Consider the following 17161-nt stretch of genomic DNA (forward strand, 5'->3'; position numbering starts at 1 on the left):
CCTTGGAACGGACACAAAGTGAAGCTCACAGCACACCGTCCCATCACACAATCCCGGCAGAGTGAAATTCCCTCCGCACTTTCCCATCACACGCTCACGAAGACACACAGAGAGACGCTCCCTCCACGCCTCTCCGTCAAGCGCTCAGCAGTTCAGACTCCGAGTAAACTTCTATCCACACGGCCCCATCACACACTCCCGAGGTCAGACACAGAGTGAAGCTCCCCCCACACCGTCCCATCACACACTCCCGGGGTCAGACACAGAGTGAATCTCCCTCCACACCGTCCCATCACAAACTCCCGGGGTCAGACACAGAGTGAAGCTACCCCCAAACCGTCCCATCACACACTCCCGGCTTCAGACACAGAGTGATGTTCAGTCCACACTGTCTCTTCTTACACTCCCGAGGTCAGCGTGCAGAGTAAAGCTTTGTCAACACTGTCTTTTCGCACACTGCCAAGAAGATACACAGACTAATGCTGGCTGCACACCGTTCCGTCACACTCTCCCGGGACCGGACACAGTGTGAATCTCCCTCCATCGAACCACAGATCCATAGAACATTAGAGCACAGAATCAGGCCTTTTGACCCTTCTTGGTTGTGCCGGACCATTTTTTTTTCTGCCTAGTCCCACTGACCTGCATCTGGATCATATCCGTCCATACACCTCTCATTCATGTACCTGTCCAAGTTTATCTCAAAAGTTAAAAATGAGCCCGCATTCACCACTTCATCTGGCAGCTCATTCCACACTCCCACCATTCTCTGTGTGAAGAAGCACCACCCCCCATGTTCCCTTTAAACTTTTTCCCCTTCACCCTTAACCCATGTCCTCTGTTTTTTTTTTCTCTCCCCTTGCCTCAGTGGAAAAAGCCTGCTTGCATTCACTCTATCTGTACCCATCATTATTTTGATGAGATAGAGTGATAATCCGAGATTATCACCCTCGAAGTCTTGCTGTTTAACTTCCTACCAAGCTCTCTATTGTCACTCTTCAGGACCTCTTCGCTCTTTCCTCCTACGTCATTGGCACCATGATATCTGGCTGATCACCCTCCCACTTCAGAATGCTGTGCAGGCGATCAGATACAGTCCTGAACATGGCATCCGGGAGGCATCAAGCCATCCGGGAGTCTCTGCCACGACCACAGAATCTCCTGTCTGTAGCTCTAACTATCGAGTCCCCTATCGGCGTTCAGAGAGGCAGGACTGCGCAGGCGTGTGACGTTGGGCAGTGCAGCGCGGCAGATTTAAAAGGGCAGAAGTCCTGCTTCGGGTTTGATTCGAAGAAGGAAGTCTGAGAGTCGGAGTGGGAGTGCCGAGAAAGATATTTTTGAAATTTTCGTTTTTTTTTTCTCCAACGGCGTTCAGAGAGGCGGGACTGCGCAGGCGTGTGACGTCGGGCAGTGCAGCGCGGCAGATTTAAAAGGAACAGAGCCTCATAGAGCAGGCAGCGTAGTTTGCGGGCGGCGGAGGGAGCCCGGAGCAGAGTGAAGACTTAAGGGCTTCGGCTCAATGGGCTTAGGCGGAAACGGGCGAGGCGAGGAAGGTTTGGCATTCATTTTCAGTTGTTATTTGAGGAGAGGGGCAGTATGAGTGTGAAGGCAGTTTGCTGTTCTCGGTGTCGGATGTGGGAGGCCCTGGAGTCTCCAAGCCTCCCGGACGTCTACATCTGCGCCAAGTGCATCGAGATGCAGGTCCTAAGGGACCGCGTTACGGAACTGGAGCTGCAACTCGATGACCTTCGTCTGGTCAGGGAGAGTGAGGAGTTGATGGAGAGGAGTTATAGGCAGGTGGTCACACCGGGGCCACGGGAGGCAGACAAGTGGTTCACGGTTAGGAGGGGGAAGGGCAAGAGTCAGGTAATAGAGAGTACCCCGGTGGCTGTGCCCCTTAACAATAGGTACTCCTGTTCGAGTACTGTTGGGGGGGGGAACAGTTTACCGGGGGAAGCGACAGTGGCCGTGCCTCCGGCACAGAGTCTGGCCCTGTAGCTCAGAAGGGTAGGGCAAAGAAGAAGAGGGCAGTTGTGATAGGGGACTCGATAGTAAGGGGGTCAGATAGGCGATTCTGTGGACGCAGTCCAGAGACCCGGATGGTGTTTGCCTCCCTGGTGCCAGGGTCCGGGATATTTCTGATCGTGTTCAAGACATCCTGAAGTGAGAGGGTGAGAAGCCAGAGGTTGTGGTACATATAGGTACCAACGACATAGGTAGGAAAAGGGATGAGGTCCTGAAAGGAGAATATAGGGAGCTAGGGAGGGAGTTGAGAAAAAGGACCGCAAAAGTAGTAATCTCGGGATTACTGCCTGTGCCACGCGACAGTGACAGTAGGAATTCGATGAGGTGGAGGATAAATGCGTGGCTGAGGGATTGGAGCAGGGGGCAGGGATTCAAGTTTTTGGATCATTGGAACCTCTTTTGGCGCAGGTGTGACCTGTACAAAAGGACAGGTTACATTTGAATCCTAGGGGGAGCAATATCCTGGCAGGGAGATTAGCGAGGGCTACTGAGGTGACTTTAAACTAGAATGGTTGTGGGGTGGGAATCAAATTAAAGAGGCTAGGCGAGAGGAGGTTAGTTCACAACAGGGGGATGGGAACGAGTGCAGAGAGACAGAGGGGTGTAAAGTGAGAGAGGAAGCAAAAAGTAATAAAGAGAAAAGTAAAAGCGGCAGGCCGACAAATCCAGGGCCACTTTCCAACATAACTGTATAAGGTCTAAGAGAGTTGTAAAAGAGCGCCTGAAGGCTTTGTGTGTCAATGCAAGGAACATTCGTAATAAGGTGGATGAATTGAAAGTGCAGATTGTTATTAATGATTATGATATAGTTGGGATCACAGAGACATGGCTCCAGGGTGACCAAGGATGGGAGCTCAGCATTTAGGGATATTCAATATTCAGGAGGGATAGACATGAAAGAAAAGGAGGTGGGGTGGCGTTGCTGGTTAAAGATGAGATTAACGCAATAGAAAGGAAGGACATAAGCCGGGAAGATGTGGAATCGATATGGGTAGAGCTGCGTAACACTAAGGGGCAGAAGACGCTGGTGGGAGTTGTGTACAGGCCACCTAACAGTAGTAGTGAGGTCGGAGATGGTATTAAACAGGAAATTAGAAATGTGTGCAATAAAGGAACAGCGGTTATAATGGGTGACTTCAATCTACATGTAGATTGGGTGAACCAAATTAGTAAAGGTGCTGAGGAAGAGGATTTCTTGGAATGTATGCGAGATGGTTTTTTGAACCAACATGTCGAGGAACCAATTAGAGAACAGGCTATTCTGGACTGGGTTTGAGCAATGAGGAAGGGTTAATTAGCAATCTTGTCGTGAGAGGCCCCTTGGGTAAGAGTGACCATAATATGGCGGAATTCTTCATTAAGATGGAGAGTGAGATAGTTAATTCAGAAACAAAGGTTCTGAACTTAAAAAAAGGGGTAACTTTGAAGGTATGAGACGTGAATTAGGTAAGATTGACAGGCAAATGACACTTAAAGGATTGACGGTGGATATGCAATGGCAAGCATTTAAAGGTTGCATGGATGAACTACAACAATTGTTCATCCCAGTTTGGCAAAAGAATAAGTCAAGGAAGGCAGTGCACCCGTGGCTGACAAGAGAAATTAGGGATAGTATCAATTCCAAAGAAGAAGCATACAAATTAGCCAGAAAAAGTGGCTCACCTGAGGACTGGGAGAAATTCAGAATTCAGCAGAGGAGGACAAAGGGCTTAATTAGGAAGGAGTAAAAAGATTATGAGAGAAAACTAGCAGGGAACATAAAAACTGACTGTAAAAGCTTTCATAGATATGTAAAAAGGAAAAAAAAAACTGGTAAAGACAAATGTAGGTCCCCTACAGACAGAAACAGGTGAACTGATTATGGGGAGCAAGGACATGGCAGACCAATTGAATAATTACTTTGGTTCTGTCTTCTCTAAGGAGGACATAAATAATCTTCCAGAAATAGTAGGGAACAGAGGGTCCAGTAAGATGGAGGAACTGAGCGAAATACATGTTAGTATGGAAGTGGTGTTAGGTAAATTGAAGGGATTGAAGGCAGATAAATCCCCAGGGCCAGATGGCCTGCATCCCAGCGTGCTTAAGGAAGTAGCCCAAGAAATAGTGGATGCATTAGTGATAATTTTTCAAAACTCTTTAGATTCTGGACTAGTTCCTGAGGATTGGAGCGTGGCTAATGTAACCCCACTTTTTTAAAAAGGGGGAGAGAGAAACCGGGGAATTATAGACCGGTTAGCGTAACGTCGGTGTTGGGGAAACTGCTGGAGTCGGTTTTCAAAGATGTGATAACAGCACATTTGGAAAGCGGTGAAATAATCGGACAAAGTCAGCATGGATTTGTGAAAGGAAAATCATGTCTGACGAATCTCATAGAATTTTTTGAGGATGTAACTAGTAGAGTGGATAGGGGAGAGCCAGTGGATGTGGTATATTGGGATTTTCAAAAGGCTTTTGACAAGGTCCCACACAGGAGATTAGTGTGCAAACTTAAAGCACACGGTGTTGGCGGTAAGGTATTGATGTGGATAGAGAATTGGTTAGCAGACAGGAAGCAAAAAGTGGGAATAAACGAGACCTTTTCAGAATGGCAGGCAGTGACTAATGGGGTACCGCAAGGCTCAGTGCTGGGACCCCAGTTGTTTACAATATATATTAATGACTTGGATGAGGGAATTAAGTGCAGCATCTCCAAGTTTGCGGATGACACGAAGCTGGGGGGCAGTGTTAGCTGTGAGGAGGATGCTAAGAGGATGCAGGGTGACTTGGATAGATTGGGTGAGTGGGCAAATTCATGGCAGATGCAATTTAATGTGGATAAATGTGAAGTTATCCACTTTGGTGGCAAAAATAGGAAAACAGATTATTATCTGAATGGTGGCCGATTAGGAAAAGGGGAGGTGCAACGAGACCTGGTGTCATTGTACACCAGTCATTGAAAGTGGGCATGCAGGTACAGCAGGCGGTGAAAAAGGCGAATGGTATGCTGGCATTTATAGCGAGAGGATTCGAGTACAGGAGCAGGGAGGTACTACTGCAGTTGTACAAGGCCTTGGTGAGACCACACTTGGAGTATTGTGTGCAGTTTTGGTCCCCTAATCTGAGGAAGGACATCCTTGCCATAGAGCGAGTACAAAGAAGGTTCACCAGATTGATTCTTGGGATGGCAGGACTTTCATATGAAGAAAAACTGGATGAACTGGGCTTGGACTCGTTGGAATTTAGAAGATTGAGGGGGGATCTGATTGAAACGTATAAAATCCTAAAGGGATTGAACAAGCTAGATGCAGGAAGATTGTTCCCGATGTTGGGGAAGTACAGAATGAGGGGTCACAGTTTGACGATAAAGGGGAAGCCTTTTAGAACCGAGATTAGGAAAAACTTCTTAACACAGAGAGTGATGAATCTGTGGAATTCTCTGCCACAGGAAACAGTTGAGGCCAGTTCATTGGCTATATTTAAGAGGGAGTTAGATATGGCCCTTGTGGCTACGGGGATAAGGGGGTATGGAGGGAAGGCTGGGGCGGGGTTCTGAGTTGGATGATCAGCCATGATCATAATAAATGTCGGTGAAGGCTCGAAGGGCCGAATTGCCTACTTCTGCACCTAGTTTATATGTTTCTATGTTTCTATCACTACCTCTCTCCTCTTCTTCCACCCTCCCTTCTGCACTGCGGAACCAGACTCAGTGGCAGAGATCCGGCTGTCGCAGCTTGTCCCAGGTAAGTCACCAAATCGGTTTACTTGTTGTTGAGGGGAATGGCTACAGGGGAACCCTACTCTGCTTGCACTTTTCCCTTCTCTCGCCTGACGCTAACCCAATTTCCTGCGCACTGCTCCTTTGGCGTAACTACTTCCCTGAAGCTTCTGTCTATAAACACTTAATTCTCCCGAATGATCCGTTCCAGTTCCCTAACGCGTTTTTTTAGGAGCTGTAGCTAAATGCACTTCTTACAGGTATCTTTGTCAGGGACACCAGAGGTCTCCCTGACTTCCCACTTCCTGCAAGAGCAGCATTCCAAAATCCTGTCTGACATTCTCTCTAAACTTGCTAGTTAAAAAAAAATAAATCTAATGAGAAAAATAAAAACAACAACAACAACTTAGGGAACCTACCCTCGCCTCTGCCTGTTCTCGCCGAAGCCTGTTGAGCCAAAACCGTCTAGCTCTGACGCTGTCGACTCCGACGATAGCAGCTACGAAGATGGCCGCTTCGCTAGAAGAATATTCTTTTAAAGCTCGCTAGCCGACCGGCTGTCTTCAGCTCCTCCGCTCCCAATTGGTTGGCCCTTTAAAAAAAAAACGGAAAAGTTTGCGAATCCTTTCTATCTCAGATCTGACGACGACCACTTCGATGAATGTACGTATCCCGCTTCAATTTCGCTCATCTCTCTTGCTCCCCCCGCTCTCTGCCCTCTCTCCGGTGCCCTTTAAATCTCAATGCCTTACTGAAGAAGCATCCTCTTTCTATCTCTCCACACGCTCTACCCTCCTTTATCCCTTCCCACTCTCTCCCGCTCACAGTAAACGGTCACCTGATTGAAATATGACTGTTCTGTTCTGTTTCCAGGAAAGGAGCCGCCCACTTCGGTACATCTTCCTCATTAAGTAATGGGGAAGTGAAAGGAAATAGGGACTTTTGAAATAAAGGTGGGACCGGGGAGCGTAGTGGCTAAGGGGGTGGTGGTGCGGGAGGCGAAGTGCTGCGGCGGCCTTGTGTGTGTGTGTGGTCGAGAGAGAGAGAGGGAGAGAGAGAGAGAGAGAGAGAGAGAGAGAGAGAGAGCCCTTGAGCCCTTGCACCGTCCGAACAACTCCCCCGGGGTCAGACACAGAGTGAATCTCCCTCCACGCCGTCCCATCGCACAGTCCCGGGTTCAGACACAGAGTGAAACTCCCTCCACGCCGTCCCATGACACAGTACTGTGTTCAGCCACAGGGTGAAGCTCCCTCTGCATGGTGCCATCACACACGCCCAGGGTCAGACACAGAGTCCAGTTCCGTCCACAACGTCCCATCACACTGTCCTTTGTTGAGACAGAGTGAAGCTCACTCCACATTGTCCCATTACACATTCCCGCTGTCAGACGCAGTGTGAAACTCCCTCCACCCTGTCCCATTACCCATTCCTGAAGTCAGAAAGAAATTAGAAGTCGCTCCCTCCATCTCTGCCCCTCTCACTTCTCGATTGCGGCGATGAGTCCGGTTTTACGAGCTGCACATTCATGTAAGTTTCGCTGTCGTCAATCCTATCTCGGATTCTCTGCGTCTCTGAGCTCAGTGAGGGGGAGGGGAAGAAACCGTTGTCAGAGGAAGCCCTTGTTGATCGACACAAACCAACAGCACCTGAGCCGCTGATAAAGAGAGCAACCGAGAGGGGGGGAAGAGAGAGATTGAGGGTGAGAGAGGGGGTGGTCTGGAGAGATGAGAGTGGCGGGGTGAAGAATACGGAAAGTGTAGAGATTTAGAGTGAGGGGAGAGTGAGGGAAAGGTTAGGGCTTGGCGGAAAGAGAGACCTGGGTTACAGGAGTCAGAAAGGGGGAGCGGAATGAAGGAATGGAGGGCGAGAAGTGGGAGGGAAGGGGGCGAGAGAGGGGTTAAAATAGGGACGGTGGAGTCTTGGAGAAAAATTAGGGGATAGAGTGAAAAAACGGAAGGCGAGCAGGAGAAACAGAGAGTAAGAATAAAAAAAACGGGCAGGGAGGGGCCGAAGGAAGAAAGGGAGAAGAGAAAGCACTACAGAGAGGGAGGAGGGATGCAGGGAAGGGTCGATTGAGGGAGAAGGAATATAGAAGTTGGAATGACATTGGACGAGAAGAAGGGAGTGAGAAAGCAATGGAAGAAGGGGAAGATTGAGGGATGATGAGTGAACAAGGAGTGAAAGGCGGACGGATATGTTGTCACAGATGCAGAGACTTTATTGTCCGAGACATTTGTACCGAACACCACCCCCCACAACCCTAACCTCCAGCTGGTTCCTGGTTTGAGCGTCAGCGCTCCCATTGCTCTGCTTATCGCCGGGGCTTCAGACCCTCTGTGCTGCAGAAACCACGGCCCGGGGACAAGCCAGCAACACCCACCGAAGTAAGCCAGCTCCTTCCATCCGAGAAGACGTCAGAGCAATAGTTTGCCATTTTTAGACCGTGTAGTATTTAGCCAAAAAAGCGCACGTTTAGATATTGAAGTTTGAACCAACGCACGCTGATCAGTATCTGAAGTTTCCACACTGCACCCATTGGAACGTTAGCGGGGGTGTTTTCATTAGTTCAAAGAAGTCTTGAAAGCGTGCGGTTACACTGACTGGGCGGTCATACAGACAACAGAAAATAAAAATAGCAGGGACGTCAGCCAAACAGACGGAGCCCAGGAGCTCTCAAAAACCCTCCATTACCTGCTGTCTGTCATTTTCTCTCTCTGCTTCCCTCACTCTCCGCTCACTATCTCCCGATTTCTCTCCCATGAATGTCTCTAACCCGCTTCAATTTCGCTCCTCTCGACAGCCCCCTCCTTTTCCCTCTTACCCCTCTCCCTCCTTTGCCTTTCTATCTCACTGCCCTCCTCATGAAGACTTCTCTTTTGTCTCCCCACCCTCTCTACCCTACTTTCTCCCTTCGCACCCTCCCGCCCACACTGAACGTTCACCGGACTGAAATGTGACCAGGCCGTCAGTCCCGTTCACAGGAAAGGCGCTGCGCACTCTACAGCCAGATTAGTTACATCCTCCACAGTAAGGGGGGGAGGTGAAAGGAAATGGGTGTGAGGATAATAGCTAAGAGGGTGGTGGTGCGGGAGGTGATGTGCTGGATCGGCTGTGTGTGTGTGTGAAAGAAAGAAAGAAAGAGAGGGAGAGAGAGAGAGAGAGAGAGAGAGAGAGACAGAGAGCCCTCGGCCCTCGGCACCATCCGACCAACCACACCCGGGTTCAGACGCAAGCACAGCTAAATGCAGACCGTCCCATCTCACAGTACTCTGGATCATACACAGAGTGAATCTTCCTCAACACTGTCCCATCACAAATTCCCGGGATCAGACACAGAGTGAAGCTTCCTCCACAACGTCCAATCACACACTGCTGAGGTCAGACACAGAGTGAAGCTGCCTCCACACCATCCCAGCCCACGCTCCCGGGTGAGACACAGAGTGGCCCCGGGGGTTAAACACAGAAAGAATATCCCTCCACACCGGGCCATCACACACTCCCGGGGTCAGACACAGAGTGAATCTCCCTCCATACCTTCCCATCTCCGAACCCGGGATCCGACACAGAGTGAATCTCCCTCCACACCGTCCCATCAAACACGCCCGAAATCAGACACGCAGAGAATCTCTATCCACACCGTCCCTTCGCTAACTCCCGGGATCAGACACAGAGTGACACTCCCTCCACACCGTCCTGTCACACATTCCCGGGGTCAGACACATAACGGAGCTCACTACACACCGTCCCATCGCACATTCCCGTGATGAAACTCAGAATGGAGCTCCCTCCACACCGTCCCATCACACACACCCGGGCTCGGACAGGGAGTAAAACTCCCTCCACGCAGTCACGTCACACACTCCCGGGGTCAGACACAGAGTAAAACTCCCTCCACACAGTCCCATCACACACACCTGAGCTCAGACACACAGTGAAACTCCCTCCATCCCTCCTTCTGCCCCACTCACCTCGGGATGGAGACCGTGAGTCCGTTTTTGTGATCTTCACATTCATGTATGTCTCCCTGTCGTCCATCCCGTCGAGAATTTTCTGAGTTCTCAGCTCTGATAGGGTAAGCGACCGTTGTCAGAGGAAGCCCGTGTTTACAGGGGGTCAGACCGACACCAGCAAACACCAGATGAAGGGATAATAAAGAGAGAGGCCAGGAGCAGGGACGGGATGTGCCGGGCAGGACGAAGGTTGAAGGTGAGAGAGCGGGTGTTCTCGAGAGTTGTCAGTGACGGGGGGAGGAGTTGTGATAGAAGGGAGAAAGAGGGGGAGGGGAGAACGAGAGAGATTTGGGGGAGTTCGAGAGAGTGAACTGAGTGACAAGGGACTATAAAAGGGGAGGGAAAAGAAAGAGGGGGAGGGTCGGGTGTGGGAGAGAATGAGTAAAGAGGGGGGGGGGGGAAAGCCCAGGATATTTGAAGAGAAATTAGCGGACAGAGGGAATAATGTGAGGGTGAGTTGACGGGTAAAAAAGGGAGAAAGCGAGAGAGAAAAGGGCATGGAGGGGGCGAAGAACATGGGAGGGAGGAGAGAGAGTGCCACAGAGAGGGAGGTGGGATGCAGGGGAGGGACGATGGAGGGAGATAGAATGAGAAGGGCGGGAGAAGGGAGTGCAAGAAGATGATTAGAGAGAATTGCAATGAGTGAAGAAGGAGCAAATGACGGAGATGTATTTGTCACTCATGCAGAACACCTATTATCCGGGAGAATTGTACCCCCAGGTGCAAACACCCAACACCCAACGAAGCAAGCGAACCCCCACCCCCGAGTGAAATGAACAACTCCTCGCAGTCTCTCTCTCTCTCTCCAATCTGCACCAAGTTTACACCGGAAAGGTCGCGGAAAACAGATTGCCATTTTTAGACTGTGCAGTGTTTAACAAAAAAAAAAAGAACGGGTATGTGGACATTGAAGTTTACAGGAAACCATTCGCACGCTGATCTGTACCTACTGTTTGACTCTCATTTCCAATTAGAATATAAGTTGGGGGTTATCAGTATTTGAGAGAAGTCTTGAAAGCGTGCGACTACTCTGACTGGTTCTTCATCAAGACAGCAAAACAATAACAGGGACGTCAGCCTAAAAGAGGGAGTTCCGGAGCTCAATCAAACACCCTCCATTATTTCCTGTCTATCCCTTTCGCTCTCTGCATAAGTCACTGTCTCCCTATCTATCCCCATGAATGTACCGATCCCGCTTGAGTTTCGCAACTCCCTCGCTGTCCCTCCCTCTCTCCACCCCTCTCGCCGTGTGCCTTTACATCTGACTTCCCTCCTCAATCAGCCTTCTCTTTCTGTCCCCAAACCCTCTGAAAACCACCTTCACTCTGCCCTTTCACGTCCGCGCACACAGAGTGGGAAAAAGAAGCGGGATGTTGGAAATGAGGGGTGTGTGGAGTATTTGGCGAAGGGGCTGGTAGTGTGCGTGGCGACGTGCTGGAGCAGCTGTGTGTGTGTGTGCGTGTGTGTGTGTGTGTGTGTGTGTGTGTGTATGTGTGAGTGAGAGAGAGGGAGAGAGGGAGACAGAGAGAGAGAGACAGAGAAAGAGAGAGAGAGAGAGGGGGGGAGAGAGGGAGATTGGCAGAGCGAGAGAGAGAGAGAGAGAGAGAGAAAGAGAGAGAGAGAGAGAGAGAGATGTACCTCGGCATCGGCAGAATGAACAGTCAAACACTCTCCCGGAGTCAGACATAGTGAATCTCTCTCCAAACCGTCTCATCACACACTCCGGGGGTGAGACACAGAGCGAAGCTCCCTCCTCACCGTCCCATCACACACTCCGGGGGTGAGACACGGAGTGAATCTCTCTCCACACCGTCCCATCACACACTCCCCGGGTCAGACACAGAGTGAAGCTCCCTCCACACCTTCGCATCACACACTCCGGGGGTGAGACACGGAGTGAATCTCCCTCCGTACTTTCCCATCACACACTCACAAAGACACACAGAGAGAAGCTCCCTCCACGCCGCTCCGTCAGGCACTCCCGGGTTCAGACACAGAGTGAATCTCCCTCCGCACCGTCACATCACACACTCCCGGGGTCAGAAACAGAGTGAATCTCCCTCCACACCGTCCCATCACACACTCCCGGGGTCAGACACACAGAGTGAATCTCCCTCCACACCGTCCCATCACAAACTCCCGGGTTCAGACACAGAGTGAATCTCCCTCCGCACCGTCACATCACACACTCCCGGGGTCAGAAACAGAGTGAAGCTCCCCCCACACCGTCCCATCACACACTCCCGGGGCCAGGCACAGTGTGAAGCTCCCTCCATCGAACAATAGATCCATAGAACATTAGAGCACAGAAACAGGCCCTTTGGCCCTTCTTGGCTCTGCCGGACCATTTTTATGCCTAGTCCCACTGATCTGCATCTGGACCATATCCCTCCATACGCCTCTCATCCATGTACCATCCCAAGTTTATCTTAAAAGTTAAAAGTGTACCGCATTTACCACTTCATCTGGCAGCTCATTCCACACTCCCACCTCCTCTGTGTGAAGAAACCCCTCCCCCCAATGTTCCCTTTAAACTCTTCCCCCTTCCCACAACCCATATCGTCTGTTTTTTTTTTCTCCCCTAGCCTCAGTGATAAAAGCCTGCTTGCAGTCACTCTATCTATACCCATCATAATGTTATATTCCTCTATCAAATCTCCCCTTTTTCTGCGCACAGAGAATAGTGTCCCAGCCTATTCAACCTTTCTCTGAAACTCAGTTTCTCAAGCCCCGGCAGCATCATCGTAAACCTTCTCTGCACTCGTTCAACCTTATTAATGACCTTCCTGTAATTAGGTGATCAAAACTGCACACTATACTCCAAATGCGGCCTCACCAATGTCTTATACAACCTCACCATAACAGTCCAACTCCTGTACTCAGTACTTTGATTTACAAAGGGCAGTGCACCATTAGGTGTGTTTACTACCTGTGCCACAAATTTTAGGTAATTTTGGATATATATTCCCAGATCCGAGATTATCACCCTCGAGGTCTTGCTGTTTAACTTCCTACCAAGCTCTCGATACTCACTCTTCAGGACCTCTTCGCTGTTTCCTCCTAAGTCATTGGCACCATAATATCTGGCTGATCACCCCCCCATTTCAGAATGCTATGCAGGCGATCAGAGACATTCCTGAACATGGCTTCCAAGAGGCATCAAACCATCCCGGAGTCCCTGCCACGGCCACAGAATCTCCTGTCTGTACCTCTAACTATCGAGTCCCCTATCACTACCGCTCACCTCTTCTTCCACCCTCCCTTCTGCACTGCAGAACCAGACTCAGTGCCAGAGATCCGGCTGTCGCAGCTTGTCCCAGGTAAGTCAACAAATCGGTATACAAACGTCTGTACTTGTTGTTGAGGGAAATGACCACAGGGGGACCCTGCGCTTCCTGTCCTTTCCCCCTCCCTCGCCTGACGGTAACCAATTTCCTGCGCAATGCTCCTTTGGCGTGACTACCTTCCTGAAGCTTCTGTCTATAAACACCTCATTCTCCCGAATGATCCGGAGGTCGTCCAGCTCCCGTTTCAGTTCCGTAATCCGGTTTGGTTAGGAGCTGTAGCTGGATGCAATTCTTTCAGGTGTCGTTGTCAGGGACACCAGAGGTCACCCTGACTTTCCACAACCTGCAGGAGGAGCATTCCAACATCCTGCCTGACATTCTCTCTAAACATATTAGTTAAAAAAGAAATCTAATGAGATGAAAAAACAACAATAACAACAACAACAACTTACCGGAACATCCCCTCGCCTCTGCCTGTTCTGGCCGAAGCCTGTTGAGCCAAAGCCGTCTAACTCTGACTCAGTCCACTCCGACGATGGAAGCTACGAAGATGGCCGCTTCGCTAGACGAAACTTCTTTTAAAACGCGCTCGCTGACCGGTTGTCTTCAGCTCTTCCGCTCCCAAATGGCTGGCCCTTTAAAAAAAACGGAAAAACCTGCGAATCCTTTCTATCTCAGATCTGACAACAGCCACTTCAATCAGTGTATCTATCCCGCTTCAATATCGCTCCCTTCTCCAGCTCCCTGCCTCACTCTGCTCTCTCTCCGGATCCCTTTCAATCTCACCGCCCTCCTCACGAAACATTCTCTTTCTATCTCTCCACACGCTCTACCCTCCTTTATCCCTTCCCACTCTCTGCCACTCACAGTAAACGTTCACCCTACTGAAATGTGACCAGGCCGTCTGTCCCGTTCCCAGGAGAGGCGCCGCCCACTGGGCAGCCGGATTCGTTATATCCTCCACAGTAAGTAAGGTGGAGCTGAGAGGAAATGGGGCTACGGAAATAAACGCGGAGAGCGTCGTGACTAAGGGGGCGGTGGTGCGGGAGGCGATGTGCTGCAGCGGCTTTATGGGTGTGTGGGTGTGTGTGTGTGTGTGTGTGTGTGTATGTGTGTGTGTGTGTGCGTGAGAGAGAGCGAGAGGAAGAGAGAGAGAGCCACTGCACCGTGCGAACAACAGTCCCGTGGTCAGACACAGAGTGAAGCTCCCTGCAGCCCGTCCAATCATGCACTCACGGGTTCAGACACAGAGTGAATCTCCCTCGACACCATCCCATCACACTCTCCTGGGGTCAGAAACAGAGTGAAGCTCCCTCCACACCCTCCCATCACAAACTTCCAGGGTCAGACACATAATGAAGCTCCCTCCACACCGCCCCATCACACAGTCTTGTGTTCAGACACAGGGCGAAGCTCCCTCTGCATGGTGCCATCACACATGCCCAGGGTCAGACACAGAGTTCTGTTCCGTCCACACCGTCCTATCACACCGTCCTTTCCTGGGACAGAGTGAAGCTCACTCCACCCTGTCCCAGTACCCATTCCTGGGGACAGAAAGAGATTGAAATTCCTTTCCTCCGTCTCCGCCCCTCTCTCTTCTCGATGGAAACCATGCGTCCAGATTTACAAGCTGCATATTCATGTAGATCTCGCTGTCGTTAATCCTGTCTCGGATTCTCTGCGTCTCTGAGCGCAGCGAGGGGAACCAACTGTCGTCAGAGGCAGCCCGTGTTGACAGCGGAGTCAGACCGACCGAACAAACACCAGATGAGCAAATGATAAAGAGAGGAGCCGAGAGCAGGGGAGGAAGTGATGGGGAAGAGGGAGATTAAGGTTGAGAGAGAGGGTTATTCTGGAGCGATGAGAGTGGCGGAGTAAAGAATAGGAAGAGTGTGGAGATTCAGAGGGAGGCGAGAGTGAGGGAAAGGTTAGGGCTTGGCGGAAAGAGAGACGTGGGTTACAGGAGTCAGAAAGGGGGAGCGGAATGAAAGAAATAGAGGGCCAGAAGTGGGAAGGAACAGGGAGAGAGAGGGGCTAAAATAGGGAGGGGTGGAGTCTTGGAGAGAAATTAGAGGATAGAGTGAGAAAACAGAGCGCGAGCAGGAGAAACAGAGAGTGAGAATTTAAAAAAAAACGGGCAGAGAGGGGCCGAAGGAAGAAAGGGAGAAGAGAAAGCGCTACAGAGAGGGAGGAGGGATGCAGGGAAGGGTCGATTGAGGGAGAAGGAATATAGAAGTTGGAATGACATAGGAAGAGAAGAAGGGAGAGAGAAAGCAATGGAAAAAGGGGAAGATTGAGGGATGACGAGTGAACAAGGAAAGAAAGGCGGACGGATATGTTGTCACAGACGCAGAGACTTCATTCTCCAAGAGATTGGTACCGAACACCACCCCCCACAACCCCAACCTCCCGGTGATTCCTGGTTTGAGCGTCAGCGCTCCCATTGCTCTGCTTATCTCCGGGGCTTCAGACCCTCTGTGCTCTAGAAACCACGGCCCCGGGACAAACCCGCAACACACACCGAAGTAAGCCAGCCCCTTCCCTCCGAGAAGACGTCAGAGCAATAGTTTGCCATTTTCAGACCGTGTAGTATTTAGCAAAAACAGCGGACGTTTAGATATTGAAGTTTGAACCAACGCACGCTGATCGGTATCTGAAGTTTCACACACCGCACCCATTGGAACATTAGCGGGGGATTTTCATTATTTCAAAGAAGTCTTGAAAGCGTGCGGTTACACTGACTGGGCGGTCAAACAGACAGCAGAAAATAAAAATAGCAGGGACGTCAGCCAAACAGACGGAGCCCAGGAGCTCTCTCAAAAACCCTCCATGACCTGCTGTCTGTCATTTTCTCTCTCTGCGTCCCTCACTCTCCGCTCACTATCTCCCGATTTCTCTCCCAGGAATGTCTCTAACCCGCTTCAATTTCGCTCCTCTCGACAGCCCCCTCCTTTTTTCCGCTTACACCTCTCCCTCCTATGCCTTTCTATCTCACTGCCCTCCTCATGACGCCTTCTCGTGTGTCTCCCCACCCTCTCTACCCTACTTTCTCCCTTCCCACCCTCCCGCTCACAGTGAAAATTCACCGGGCTGAAATGTGGCCGGGCCGTCAGTCTCGATCACAGGAAAGGCGCCGCCCACTGGACAGCCGGGTTAGTTACATCCTCCACAGTAAGTAAGGGGGGAGGTGAAATTAAATGGGTATGGGGGTAATAGCTAAGAGGGTGGTGGAGCGGGAGATCATGTGCTGGATCGGCTGTGTGTGTGAGAAAGAGAGAGAGAGAGAGAGAGAGAGAGAGCGTGTGTGTGTGTGTGTGTGTGTGTGTGTGTGTGTGTGAGAGAGAGAGAGAGAGAGAGAGAGACAGAGAGCCCTCGGCACCGTCCGACCAACCGCACCCGGGGTCAGACACAAGTACAGCTCCCTGCAGACCATCCCATCTCGCAGTACTCAGAATCATACACAGAGTGAATCCCCCACTGCACTGTCCCATCACACACTCCCGGCCTCAGACACAGAGTGAATCTCCCTCCACAGCAGCCCATCACACACTCCCGTGGTCAGACACAGAGTGATTCGCCCTCTCACAGTCCCATGACACATACCCAGCGTCAGAGACAGATGGAAGCGCCCTCCACACCGTCCCGGCTCACAACCTGTGCTCAGACACAGAGTGAAGCTCTCTCCCCACAGTTCCATAACACAACAACGGATCCAGAAACTGAAAGAATCTCCCTACTTACTCCTTCTCTCCCCTTTTCACCACTCACCATCACTTCAGTCTTTCTGTAGCCTCTAATTGCGTGCCTGTCTCAGAGATAATATCGGCTTGTGACTCGACGTGGAACTGAGGAGGGAGGAGGAGGAGAGGAAGGGCTGTGAGTGGCTGGTGAGTTTGCTGCACTAGGCGGAACTGGTGTGAAACCACACGACCGGCTTGTACATACAGAGACGTAGTGATGCTCAGTACCGAGCGAGCGATATCCGGTGGAAGTGGCAAAACTAGCACTAACGGAGTGGAGGGAGATTCACTCTGTGTCTGACCACGGGCGTGTGTGTTGGGACGGAGTGGAGGGAGCTTCACTCTGTGTCTGACCACGGGCGTGTGTGTTGGGACGGAGTGGAGGGAGATTCACTCTGTGTCTGA

General features: G+C 50.8%; 1 protein-coding gene across 2 annotated transcripts in view; it reads right to left on the reverse strand.

Moving 5' to 3' along the window:
- The window catches only part of LOC140207799 (uncharacterized), a 46126-nt gene extending 29271 nt beyond the window's left edge, over positions 1-16855 (reverse strand). Inside the window, exons 1-3 of one of the 2 annotated variants that reach the window (XM_072276362.1) lie at positions 16785-16855; positions 13469-13651; positions 6139-6311 (exon numbers count right to left, since the gene is read on the reverse strand). The gene's annotated coding sequence lies outside the window, so the exon portion shown is untranslated. Of the gene's footprint in view, positions 1-6138; positions 6312-9687; positions 9769-13468; positions 13652-16784 lie in introns of those variants that run through there. The other variant, XM_072276363.1, reaches the window with a different exon arrangement.
- Positions 16856-17161: the final 306 nt, after the last annotated feature.

The sequence above is a fragment of the Mobula birostris genome, chromosome 13 (assembly GCF_030028105.1).
Source record: "Mobula birostris isolate sMobBir1 chromosome 13, sMobBir1.hap1, whole genome shotgun sequence".
In the NCBI taxonomy this organism is placed as follows: Eukaryota; Metazoa; Chordata; class Chondrichthyes; order Myliobatiformes; family Myliobatidae; genus Mobula; species Mobula birostris.